Source organism: Oncorhynchus mykiss, chromosome 2, assembly GCF_057628025.1.
Source record: "Oncorhynchus mykiss isolate SJ-2025 chromosome 2, ASM5762802v1, whole genome shotgun sequence".
Lineage (NCBI taxonomy): Eukaryota > Metazoa > Chordata > Actinopteri > Salmoniformes > Salmonidae > Oncorhynchus > Oncorhynchus mykiss.
Window position 1 is genome coordinate 76113867 of NC_143023.1, and position 9897 is coordinate 76123763.

The window sequence follows — 9897 nt, forward strand, 5'->3', positions numbered from 1 at the left end:
GACAGTGCCGGCCAGTGCCAGGGCATTCCCAATCCAGTCAGAGCGAAAGTGGGAACATATGGAACAACAGTTCTGGGAAAATCCTGATGGTGATCCAGAAGAGCTGAGCAGACCACAGAGACAGTGGCGGTAAACCATGGCCAAACCACAACAATAGTTGACATGTAAACTACAGTATGTCAACGGCCTTACCATCATCAACTGGGTCTGATTTCCCACACCGTGATTTATCACAGTTCTTCACAACATTTAGCAACATTTTTCAAATTTTCCCTCTATTCAGACGGATTCAGATCTGAGACAATAGGTGACTGGACTGTCTGGCCAAACAATGCCATTAATCAATCAATAAAAGGCAACCTCTTGGCCTGGATTTGTAGGCCAGGCTGTCTTTGGCATTGTGTCAGGGTGGAGGGATGTGGACACAGCTCAGGACCGGGTTCTCTGTATTGAGGGATGGAGAGCGAATGAAAGAGAAATCTTGGCTTCTTTCACTCAAGAACTGAAAGAAAAACTAGACCGGTATGAAGTCAGGAGAAGTTGAGAGATGGAGAGTTGAGATATGAGAGATATGTTGGGATAAGATATGGTTGGATGGAAGAAAGATGGAGTGATACGGTGTGAAGAGATTAGAGGATCAGTGTCTGGCCCTGATTAAAAGAATGCTTTGTGTGTGTGTGTGTGTGTTTGTGTGTGTGTGTGTGTGTGTGTGTGTGTGCGTGCGCGTGTGTGACTCAGCAGTCTACAGTAATACCTTCTTAGCTCTGCTCTTAACTCAGGGATCCCCATCACAGTCCAATATGTGCATTAGCACACCTTCAGTCTGCTTTTAGCACAGACCACTGTGTGTGTGTGTGTGTGTGCGTGCAAGTAAGTCTGTGTATCTTTCCCATCTCTCTGATCTCCTAAATTTCAGTTCACCATGGAGGAGTTGCATTTCAGTAATGAAGTCAGATAGAATGTATCTTAATTTACCACCTCAGGCTGAGCTCAGACTCAATGAGTGTTCTGTCTGGCTGAGGTCTCCATCCATCCGTCTGTCTGTCTGTCTGGCTCAGATGCACACACAAGCATGCACACACGCTTCTGGACCGACCAAAGAACAACAGTAAAACTTTTATCAGACGTTTATAACAAGGCTAAGGCTGTTGCAGTTCACATTTATAAGATCAACAGTGGCAGTTCCACTGAAAGAACAGAACTAACATATCCATTAAAGCCTTTATACATTTACACTCACTCACTCGGTGCGTAGATCTGCAATGGTGTCTACATTTGACACTGGATTAGTGTGATAGCTACAATAGGATTGGTGCCTTTGTACTACAGTAGGAAACTGCCACCACCCTGTGGGTGGTTTTGGAATGGCATGCACACAATGCAGTACATGATTTTTAAATGTAACTTTGATTTAACTAGGCAAGTCAGTTAAGAACAAATTCTTATTTACAATGACGCCTACCTGAGAACAGTGGGTTAACTGTCTTGTTCAGGGGCAGAACAACATTTTTACCATGTCAGCTCAAGGACTCGATCCAGCAACCTTTCGGTTACTGGCCCAACGCTCAAATCAAATGTTTTTATTTTTATTTTTTAGGTCTTTTTTGCAGATACTGATAAGTGAGGATTCGTTCCATCAGTCACTTGCGTGAACAAAGAAATTGCTTATTAAAACAGCACGTGAATAGAACACAGAAATTAGGGGGGGGGGGGGGGGGGGTAGGTGTTGTCATTCCCTCTTCATGACTGTCTTGGTGTGTTTGGACCACCGTGATGTGGACACCAAGGAACTTGAAGCCCTCAACCTGCTCCACTACACCCCTGTCGATGAGAATGGGGGTGTGCTTGGCCCTCCTTTTCCTGTAGGCCAAGATCATCTCCTTTGTCTTCATCACGTTGAGGGAGAGGTTGTTATCCTGGCACAACACTGCCAGGTCTCTGACCTCCTCCCTATAGGTTGTCTCATCGTTGTCGGTGATCAGGCATACATACCACTGGTGTGTCGTCGGCATATTTTATGATGGTGTTGGAGTCGTGCTTTGCCAAGCAGTCATGGGTGAAGAGGGAATACAGGAGGGGACTGAGCACACACCCCTGAGGGGCCCCTGTGTTGAGAATCAGTGTGGAAAACGTGTTGTTACCTACCCTTTCCACCTGGGGGCGGCTCGTCAGGAAGTCCAGAATCCAGTTGCAGAGGGAGGTGTTTTTTCCCAGGTTCCTGAGCTTAGTGATGAGTTTGAGGGCACTATGGTGTTGAACGCTGAGCTGTAGTCAATGAATAGCATTCTCAGGTAGGTGTTATTTTTGTCCAGGTGGGAAAGGGCAGTGTAGAGTGCAATAGAGATTGCATCATCTGTGGATCTGTTGGGGCGGTATGCAAATTGGAATGGGTCTAGGGTTTCTAGGATAATAGTGTTGATGTGAGCCATGACCAGCCTTTCAAAGCACTTCATGGCTACAGACGTGAGTGCTACGGGTCTGTAGTCATTTAGGCAGGTTGCCTTGGTCTTCTTGGGAACAGGGACTATGGTGGTCTGCTTGAAAAATGTTGGTATTACAGACTCAGTCTGAAAATGTCAGTGAAGTCACTTGCCAGTTGGTCAGCACATACTCGGAGCACACGTCCTGGTAATCCGTCTGGCCCTGCAGCCTTGTGAATGTTGACCTGTTTAATGTCTTACTCACATCGGATACGGAGAGCGTGATCACACAGTCGTCCGGAACAGCTGGTGCTCTCATGCACGCTTCAGTGTTGCTTGCCTCAAAGCTCGCATTGAAGTAATTTAGCTCGTCTGGTAGGCTCGTATCACTTGGCAGCTTGCGGCTTCCCTTTATAGTCCATAATAGTTTGCAAGCCCTGCCACATCCAACGAGCATCGGATCCGGTGTAGTACGATTAGATTATAGTCCTGTATTGACGCTTTGCCTGTTCGATGGCTCATCAGAGGGCATGACGGGATTTCTTTTTTTTCTTATTTTTTATAATTATTTATTACAAAAAACACAAGGAAGGGATAACATTAAATTATTGGAACATGAAGGACAAATAATACAGCATCAAGACACTATCAAACATATATCAGTCTTTCTGCAACAGAGCCATCCTTATGTGTGAGGGTGCGTGTGCATGGTAGTGATTTAAAATATATGTCATAGTTTCCTTTTTCATGATCACAATCTTGTGAAGCCCGAACCCTCCAAGATCCCCCCACAGTTCCCTTAAAAAGCTGATCCTCAACCATTCGAGACCCCTCCCACAGCCCCTCCCCCAGAAGAAAAAATATAAATAATAGTAATTCCATTCCCCACCCCCAAGAACCCCCCAATGCACCAACAACTAAGAGAATGAACTAAAGAGAAAAAATTAAAGACAGAAGAAAACAGCAAACAGCAATGCAAAAAATTAAATAATAATACATTTAAAACAAAGGACATCAAGGTCAACTGAAATCATAACAGCAATGCCTACTTTATATGTTTGTGTGCATGTCTGGCACTATTACATGTATGTGTGTGTTCTTGTATGTGTTTATGAGTTTATGAGTGTGTGTATATGCATGTGTACAAACACCTGGACGGCATGCAGCAACTCCACTCCCACTTGTCTCCAATTCCACATACCAACCCTCAGCTTTTCTCAGCCCATTCCATCTATCTCTGCTGGCCACCTACTTCGTGTTTCTATGCAACACATATCTTTTAACGTACAATTTCAATCAATCGAATAGAATAGAATCTACAGATTGTGTGTTGAAGATAAATACTTTTACGAAAAGTATTAGTATATTAGTAATTGTCTGACCCGGTCTCTCCAGATCTCCTAACAGTACTATTTCTAGGGTCAATTTTAGATCAATGCTATGCATTTTCAGCCACTCCTGAACCTGAGACCAGAAACAGGCTACCTAAGGGCATTACCAAAATAAATGGTCTACTGATTCTTTATCCTCACAACAAAATCTGCAGAGCTTCGATGATTTTATGCCCCAAATATTCAACATTTTGTTGGTGGCAATAATTCTATGTAATAATTTTAGCTGAAAAGCATGAAGTCTTGAATCCTGCATTGTTTTATATAACGGGATTTCTTATAAGTGTCCGAGTTAGAGTCCCGCTTCATGAAAGCGGCAGCTCTACCCTTTAGCTCAGTGCGGATGTCGCCTGTAATCCATGGCTTTTGGTTGGGGTACGTACAGTCACTGTGGGGACGATGTCATCAATGCACTTATTGATGAAGCCAGTGACTGATGTGGTGTACTCCTCAACGCCATCGGAAGAATCTCGGAACATATTCCAGTCTGTGTTAGCAAAACAGTCCTGTAGCTTAGCATCTGCGTCATCTGACCACTTACGTATTGAGTGAGTCCCTGGTACTTCCTGCTTTAGTTTTTGCTTGTAATTGGGAATCAGGAGGATAGAGTTATGGTCAGATTTTCCAAATGGAGGGCGAGGGAGAGCTTTGTACACATCTCTGTGTGTGAAGTAAAGGTGGTCTAGAGTTTTTATCCCCTCTGGTTGCATATGTAACATGCTGGTAGAATTGAGGTAAAACGGATTTAAGTTTCCCTACATTAATGTCCCCGGCCACTAGGAGTGTCGCCTCTGGATGAGCATTTTCTTGTTTGCTTATGGCCTTATACAGCTGGTAAATAGACAGCTATGAAAAATATAGATGACTACTGTCTTGGTAAATAGTGTGGTCTACAGCTTATCATGATATACTCTACAGCTTATCATGAGATACTCTACCTCAGGGGAGCAACATCTAGAGACTTCCTTAATATTAGATTTCATGCACCAGCTGTTATTGACAAATATACACAGACCGCTACCCCTTGTCTTACCGGAGGCAACTGTTTGTCGTCAAAGGAATGAGCATTACACCGAGGCCTGTACTCTGACGCGGGATCGATTTGGAGGGTCCATCATAGTCTGGTGCGGTGTGTCACAGCATCATCAGACTGAGCTTGTTGTCATTGCAGGCAATCTCAACGCTGTGCATTACAGGGAAGACATCCTCCTCCCTCATGTCGTACCCTTTCTGCAGGCTCATCCTGACATGATCCTCCAGCATGACAATGCCACCAGCCATACTGCTCTTTCTGTGCGTGATTTCCTGCAAGTCAGGAATGTCAGTGTTCTACCATGGCCAGCGAAGAGCCCAGAACTCAAACTCATTGAGCATGTCTGGGATTGGATTGGAAGGTGAGGACTAGGGCCATTCCCCCCAGAAATGTCCGGGAACTTGCAGGTGCCTTGGTGGAAGAGGGGGGTAACATCTCCCAGCAAGAACTGGCAAATGTGGTGCAATCCATGAGGAGGAGATGAACTGCAGTACTTAATACAGCTGGTGGCCACACCAGATACTGACTGTTACTTTAGATTTTTACCCCCCCTTTGTTCAGGGACACATTATTCCATGTCACATTCCATGTTAGTCACATGTCTGTGGAACTTGTTCAGTTTATGTCTCAGCTGTTGAATCTTATGTTCATACAAATAATTACACATGTTATGTTTTCTTAAAATAAACGCAGTTGACAGTGAGAGTACGTTTCTTTTTTTTGCTGAGTTTACATCCCCGATATCTCTGTATCTTCTTCATGCGAATGATGGGGATTTGGGCCTTGTCCTGTGTCTGAAGTAAATCCTTGGCATCCAACTCGTTAAAGAAATAATCTTTGTCCAGTACGAGGTGAGTAATCGCTGTCCTGATATCCAGAAGCTCTTTTCGGTCAGAAGAGATGGTGGCAGAAACATTATGTATAAAATAAGTAAAAAATAACGTGAAAAAAATCACAATCGCACAATTGATCCGGCGCCATTGTATAATATATGGCAGAGGTTGAAAAGACATAACATATATGTTTTCTCAACAACAGGTTATGGTCAATAATCATCAGCATACATGGACACACATGCTTTGTTTAATGGCAGTGACAGGTCATTGGTAAGAGTAGAGGGCCTAGAGAGCTGCCCTGCAGTACACCACACTTTACATGTTTGACATTAGAGAAGCTTCCATTAAATCAAATCAAATCACATTTTTTATTTGTCACATACACATGGTTAGCAGATGTTAATGCGAGTGTAGCGAAATGCTTGTGCTTCTAGTTCCGACAATGCAGTAATAACCAACAAGTAATCTAACTAACAATTCCAAAACTACTGTCTTATACACAGTGTAAGGGGATAAAGAATATGTACATAAGGATATATGAATGAGTGATGGTACAGAGCAGCATAGGCAGGATACAGTAGATGGTATCGAGTACAGTATATACATGAGGTGAGTATGTAAACAGTGGCATAGTTAAAGTGGCTAGTGATACATGTATTACATAAGGATGCAGTTGATGATATAGAGTACAGTATATACGTATGCATATGAGATGAATAATGTAGGGTAAGTAACATTATATAAGGTAGCATTGTTTAAAGTGGCTAGTGATATATTTACATCATTTCCCATCAATTCCCATTATTAAAGTGGCTGGAGTTGAGTCAGTGTCAGTGTGTTGGCAGCAGCCACTCAATGTTAGTGGTGGCTGTTTAACAGTCTGCTGGCCTTGAGATAGAAGCTGTTTTTCAGTCTCTCGGTCCCAGCTTTGATGCACCTGTACTGACCTCGCCTTCTGGATGATAGCGGGGTGAACAGGCAGTGGCTCGGGTGGTTGATGTCCTTGATGATCTTTATGGCCTTCCTGTAACATCGGGTGGTGTAGGTGTCCTGGAGGGCAGGTAGTTTGCCCCCGGTGATGTGTTGTGCAGACCTCACTACCCTCTGGAGAGCCTTACGGTTGTGGGCGGAGCAGTTGCCGTACCAGGCGGTGATACAGCCCGCCAGGATGCTCTCGATTGTGCATCTGTAGAAGTTTGTGAGTGCTTTTGGTGACAAACCGAATTTCTTCAGCATCCTGAGGTTGAAGAGGCGCTGCTGCGCCTTCTTTACGATGCTGTCTGTGTGAGTGGACCAATTCAGTTTGTCTGTGATGTGTATGCCGAGGAACTTAAAACTTGCTACCCTCTCCACTACTGTTCCATCGATGTGGATAGGGGGGTGTTCCCTCTGCTGTTTCCTGAAGTCCACAATCATCTCCTTAGTTTTGTTGACGTTGAGTGTGAGGTTATTTTCCTGACACCACACTCCGAGGGCCCTCACCTCCTCCCTGTAGGCCGTCTCGTCGTTGTTGGTAATCAAGCCTACCACTGTTGTGTCGTCCGCAAACTTGATGATTGAGTTGGAGGCGTGCGTGGCCACGCAGTCGTGGGTGAACAGGGAGTACAGGAGAGGGCTCAGAACGCACCCTTGTGGGGCCCCAGTGTTGAGGATCAGTGGGGTGGAGATGTTGTTGCCTACCCTCACCACCTGGGGGCAGCCCGTCAGGAAGTCCAGTACCCAGTTGCACAGGGCGGGGTCGAGACCCAGGGTCTCGAGCTTGATGACGAGCTTGGAGGGTACTATGGTGTTGAATGCCGAGCTGTAGTCGATGAACAGCATTCTCACATAGGTATTCCTCTTGTCCAGATGGGTTAGGGCAGTGTGCAGTGTGGTTGAGATTGCATCGTCTGTGGACCTATTTGGGCGGTAAGCAAATTGGAGTGGGTCTAGGGTGTCGGGTAGGGTGGAGGTGATAAGGTGATATGGTCCTTGACTAGTCTCTCAAAGCACTTCATGATGACGGAAGTGAGTGCTACGGGGCGGTAGTCGTTTAGCTCAGTTACCTTAGCTTTCTTGGGAACAGGAACAATTCCATTAAAGAAACCCTTCTGAGTTCTATTAAATAGATAGCTCTGAATCCATGACATGGCAGAGGTTGAAAAGCCTTAACACATATGTTTTCTCAACAACAGGTTTTGGTCAATAATATAAAATGCTGCACTGATATCTAACAGTACAGCTCATACAACCTTCTTGTTATCCATTTCTTTCAACCAATCATCAGTTATTTGTATCAGTGGAGTACATGTTGTGTGTCCTTCACTATAAGCATGCTGAAAGTGTTGTTAATTTGTTCACAGAGAAGTAGCATTGTATTTGGTCAAACACCATTTTTTCCAACAGTTTGCTAAGAGCTGGCAGCAACCTGATAGAACCAGTAAAGGCTGTTTACCGCTCTTGTTTAGCGGAATGACTTTAGCTTCCCTCCAGGCCTGAGGACAGACTTTAGTCTAGACACAGATAAAAAATATGACAGATAGGAGTGGTTATATACTCAGCTACCATCCTCAGTAGCTTTCCATCTAAGTTGTCAACGGCAGGAGGTTTGTCATTTTTGAACAATTTTTCCACCTCTCCCACACTTTACAAAATTACAATGCATTTCTTTCATTATTAGTTTTTTTTAATACATGAGTACAATGGCTCACTGTTCGTTGTTGGCATTTACTGCCCAAGTTTGTGCACTTTGTCACTGAAGTAATCATAAAAATAATTGCCAACATCAAATGGTTTTCTCAGTTCCTATGCTTCCTGGCTGATGTTTTGGTCACTTTTGAATGCTGGCGGTGCTTTCACTCTAGTGGTAGCATGAGACGGAGTCTACAACCCACACAAGGGGCTCAGGTAGTGCAGCTTATCCAGGATGACATATCAATGCGAGCTGTGGCAAGGTTTGCTGTGTCTGTCAGCGTAGTGTCCAGAGCATGGAGGCGCTACCAGGAGACAGGCCAGTACATCAGGAGACGTGGAGGAGGCCGTAGGAGGGCAACAATGCAGCAGCAGGACCGCTACCTCCGCCTTTGTGCAAGGAGGAGCAGGAGGAGCACTGCCAGAGCCCTGCAAAATGACCTCCAGCAGGCCACAAATGTGCATGTGTCTGCTCAAATGGTCAGAAACAGACTCCATGAGGGTGGGATGAGGGCTTGACGTCCACAGGTGGGGGTTGTGCTTACAGCCCAACACCGTGCAGGACGTTTGGCAGATGCTTTAGTCCAGGTCTGGGAGGAGATCCCTCAGGTGACCATCTGCCACCTCATCAGGAGCATGCCCAGGCGTTGTAGGGAGGTCATACAGGCACGTGGAAGCCACACACACCACTGAGCCTAATTTTGACTTATTTTAAGGACATTACATCAAAGTTGGATCAGCCTGTAGTGTGGTTTTCCACTTTAATTTTGAGTGACTCCAAATCCAGACCTCCATGGGTTGATAAATTTGATTTCCATTGATAATTTTTGTGTGATTTTGTTGTCAGCACATTCAACTATGTAAAGAAAAAAGTATTTAATAAGAATATTTAATTCATTCAGATCTAGGATGTGTTATTTTAGTGTTCCCTTTATTTTTTTGAGCAGTGTATAATAGATCTTGGCTTCATAATAGTTTCTTCTTCTTTTTGCTGAGTTCAGTCACATCATTTCTCAATTTGCAGTAAATCAGCCAGTCAGATATTCAGACAGATTTATTAGCCACTCCTTTTGCCCCATCTCTTCCAACCATACAGTTTTTAAATTCCTCATCAATCCATGGAGCTTTAAAAGTTCTAACAATCAGTTCCTTAACAGGTGCATGTTTATCATTAATTGGAAGAAGCAATTTCATAAATTAATCAAGTGCAGCATCTAGATGATTTTATTAATCACACCAACAAATATTTAAATCTACGTAAGAGTCAGAGCCAAAGATTTTGTATGATCTCTTAAACACAAATTTTAGGTCCAGCTTTTGGAATGTTGGCTTTCCTCGATATAGCCATTATATTGTGATCACTGTATCCAATGGGTACGGATACAGCTTTAGAACAAAGTTCTACAGTATTACTAAAAATGTGATCAATACATGTGGACTTCCTGGTTCTTGTAGTGTCTGTAAACACCCTGGTAGGTTGATTAGTAACCTGAACCAGATTACAGGCACTGGTTACAGTGAGAAGCTTCCTCTTGAGCAGACAGCTT